The following is a 4,513-nucleotide window of genomic DNA, read 5'->3' on the forward strand; positions in this document are numbered from 1 at the left end:
TGCCGGGTAATGACCTGATCTGTATGAACTGTATGCAGGACAGGCGTTTCACTGTGCACGTGACCATAATAAACAACACCAAGATCTCTGTAATGAGATTAATTACAGTTTATCTATCAAACTGGCAGCAGTTCCCAGTAAGCAACAAAGTTGTGAGGTTCACTTAACACTTCACAGGCCCTGTGACTCAGAACAACGAGGGGAATCTCACTGAAACCTACCAAATGTCGAAAGCCCTCTATAGGGTGGATATGGAGAGGATGTTTACTACGGTGGGGGGGGTCCAGGACCAGAGAACACAGCCTCAGAGTAGAGGGACGTCATTTTAGAGCGGAGACGAGGAGGAAATTCCTTATCCAGAGAGTGGTGAATCTGTGCAAATTGTTGCCACAGACGGCTGTGGAGGCTGAGTCATTTCAGACAGAGGTTAATAGATTATTGATTACTCAGGGCATGAAGGGATACAGGTAGAAGACAGGAATTTGAAGCGGAGAGGAACATGGACCAGTCATGATGAAATAGTGGATGGGCCAAGTGGTCTAATTCTACTCCTGTGGTCTATGGTCATGAATTTATTACAAATGAAACTAATGACTAATAATGATTCAGATTATGGAATGATACCGCAAAGAAGATATATATTCAATCCATGATTTTAGACCGGATTTTCTGGTACAACTCTTTAATTCATTTAACCACATTTCATTTGCAATTCTCATTCAAATTACTAGGTTATAAAGACGACTGGTGGGTAGTGAGGCCTCGGGGAGAAGTTCGATGGCTCAATCATACGGGCGGTGTGCAGGCAGGGAAAGAGCCCGTTGTTTACAGAATATTGGTCCCAGCTCATGGTATTCGGTGGGGACTCGGGACAAATCGAGGGGTTCCAGGATAGGTGGGGTCACGGTAGCTTTCCTGGGAGATGGGGCTGACTGCAGACAATTGGTGTGACAAGACTGGCTCCATTCGGCTATCCTCCCACTAGACCAGTCGATATGGGGATTGTGTTGGGTCAGCCATGGATACCCTAGAACTACCAGGGCTTGAGGTGAATGAATGAGACTGAATCGTACCTCCTCCTGATGGTTGCCGGATAGGATCAAGGTCAGGGGTGGCGTACAGTGGGCCACCCGAGCCAGCAGTTTTCCATCCAGGGCTCGGGCCTCCAGGGGGGTGGTTAGCGGCTCACGAGGTATTCCGGCCTGGGTGGCTATCTCTTCGTCCAGCAGATTGCCCTCGGCACCGGAATCCACTAAAGCCGATAGGGACAGGGACTGCTGTTGGTAATTCACAGTTGCCGGGATCTGCATCCGAGTCTGGGGGGCTGAAGGGTTGCCGGACTCACCAGGACAGTAGGAGTGGAGCTCTGTGAGGAACGGAAGGGAGAGAGAGGTTAGGGCTGGTGGAAGAAGGTAAGGTGGACCATGGGATGGTCCAAGGAACGGGGTAACCGGTCTTCTCTCTCAGATGTTCTCGGAGTCAGTTGTCCAGCCTGGTAGCTAGGGAGATCACTGAATCCAGGCTGTTAGTGTCATCCCTAGCCGCCAACTCGCCCTTTACCTTGTCGCAGAGGCCTTGCCAGAATACCTCCTGGAGTGCCTCATCATTCCAGCCCGAGTCGGCCGCTGGTGTCTGGAACTCCCCGGAGTATTCGGCAACTCTGCGTGAGCCTTGACGGAGGGTGAGTAGACGTTTAGCAGCATCTTTACCGCAGACGGGATGGTCAAAAATCTTCCTTATTTGTGAGATGAGTTGGGTGGGGGGGGGGGGGGGGGAGAAAGAAGAGCACATCTCTGGCTGATTATCCCAAATCGTAGTGGCCTACGCTAAGGCATTTCCTCACAACAACCCCATAACGTAAGCTATTTTTGATTTGTCCACGGCATATGTGGATGGCTGCTGCTCGAACAGCAAGGAGCATTGCAGTAGAAAAGCCCAGCACTTCCCCAGATCTCCAGCATAGGGTCTGGTTCAGGTATGTGTGGCTCACTTGGCAGACACGTTGTCGACTCGTCAGGTGTCGCCACTACAGGCTGTCCAGGCTGGTCAGACAGAGTTCCCAGATTCAACATGGTAAGATTGGCAGATACTTGGTCAACCTGTACCCTGACCTTTCTTACATCCACTAATGAGAACAGAGGTTCTCCATGACATCCCAAAGCAGCTGATTGTGCAGGCCCAGTAGGGAGCCCTGGCTGGCGAGGGCTTGTTGCAGGGCATTCATGTCCGCTGGGTTCATTATGGCCAGTTCATTCTGCTACACAAGCATGGCGGTGGACAAACTCAAATTCACAACACAGACATAGAGGCAGAATCAGGAGGTGCTATTTACATAGCAAACATGGAGTCAGTAACCAGGAGTGATGCTAGACCTAGAACTGGAAGTCCTAAAAACCACAAAACAAGGTTACTCACACCAGAATCAACCAACAAACTGCAGCTCCTAGTTGTGATCACAGGGTTTTTATACTGCATTTGCTGAAAGACAGCAGGTGTTTGTAGTTAGTGGAACCTGGGAATGATTGGAACTAAATGAGATGATTGAGGCCCAATAGCCAGGTGGGCGATTGCCAGAAGGGACCAGGACAAAGAGAACATTTTACCCTTTTACCCTTTCTTCATTTACTCTTTTCTATCGATCTACATTCAAATCAGCCATTTAAAATTTTTCTTCTTTAATCAAAACTTTCCACCTTTTGACTTTGTGAACAAAACATTTAAAACTTTTTCCACTTTAATTTCTGGTGTCACTTGCCTCTCATTATACAAAGTTCAAAGCAAATTTATTATGAAAGTACATTTATGTTACCATATACAACCCTACAATTCATATTTGTCAAAGCCAAAGTCAAAGTGGAATTAATTGTGGAAGTACGTATGCATCACCGCTTACAACTTTGAGATTCTTTTCTTGCTTTTTTCTTAGCATATCTATAGAACAGTAACTGTAAACTGTAAATATCAGGAACTGTTAACCGTAAACAAACTGTGCAATACAGATATAAATAAATAGCAAAAAATAATAAGCATGAAATTACAATATATGGAGTCCTTAACTAAGTTCTTAAATGAGTGTGGCTATCACCTTTTGTTCAAGAGCTTGATGGTTGAGGGATAGTAACTGTTCTTGGATCTGGTGGTGTGAGTCCTGAAGCTCTTGTACCTTCTACCTGGTGGCAGCAGTTAGAAAAGAGCACGGCCTGGGTGGTGAGGATCTTCGATGATGGATGATGCTTTTCTATGGCAACGTTTCATGTAGGTGTGCTCAGTGGTTGGGAGGGCTTTACCACTAATGTACTGGGCTGAATCCACTACCTTTTGTAGGACTTTCCGCTCAAAGGCATTGGTGTTCCATAATGCAGCCAGTCAGCACACTTTCCACTACACAGCTATAGAAAGTTGCCAAGGTTTTCGAGGACAGGCTCCCGAGGAAGTAGAGGTGCTGTCATGCACATAGAATCAATAAAGACCACACACAACAGGACAGACCAGTGTGCAAACAATAGCAAACTTACAAATACAAAAGAAAGAAAATAATAATAAAGTAAATACCAATAAATATTGAGAACATCAGACGAAATGAGTCCATAGGTTACGGGAACTGTTCAGTGATAAGGTGAGTAAAATTGAGTGAAGTTACTTCTCTGGTTCAAGAGCTTAATAGTTGAGGGGTAACAACTGTTCCTGAATTTGGTGGTGCAGGTCTTGAGACTCCTGGACCTTCTTCGTGATGGCAGCAATGAGAACAGAGCATGACCAGGGTGGTGCGAGTCCTGATGTTAGACACTGCTGTCCTGTGACAACACTCTGTGCTCAGTGGTGGAGAGAGCTTTACCCCTGATGGACTGGGCTGTACCCACTACGTTTTGTAGAAATTTCCGTTCAAGGGCAATCCTGCTCCCATACCAGGCCGTGATGTCTCTCACTATTCTTGCAAAGTAAAATACTTCTGATTATTTACAGATCATGTCCAGGCTGAAGTCTTGATCAGATCACTGTGTGACATGTCATTGCTGACTGTCAGCGGAAGGAACAGCTGATAAGAGTTCAACAGTAAAACAGTGGAACAGCAGTGCAAGCCAATGCTGGTGAATTTTCTTCTAATTTAAAATAGCAAAATGCCATGCTCCATGATGAAGACCCTGTAGGAAGTTCAATTTCAGTAATTCGGTGTTGTGATTGAGTTTGCATAGGAGAGAAGAACAGATTTAAAACAGATATGAGAAACAGATCTTGCTTTGGGAACCAATGGGGTTGTGATTTCTTGTGCCCCTGGCATTTTTTTCTGGTTAAAAAATAACTAAGTCAAGGTCTATAGCAGTGACAGCCTGTCAAATTATTCAAAGACAATATTAAAAAAATATTGTGAGAAAAAGTGGATAAAAATAGATTTAAGATATTTGGCAGAAACTGGAAATCTTGAAGTACACACACACAAAATGCTGGAGGAATTCAGTAAGTCAAGATAGAATAAACAGACAATGTTTCGGGCTGAGATCCTTCATCAGGACCA

Source organism: Hypanus sabinus, chromosome 5 (genome assembly GCF_030144855.1).
Source record: "Hypanus sabinus isolate sHypSab1 chromosome 5, sHypSab1.hap1, whole genome shotgun sequence".
Lineage (NCBI taxonomy): Eukaryota > Metazoa > Chordata > Chondrichthyes > Myliobatiformes > Dasyatidae > Hypanus > Hypanus sabinus.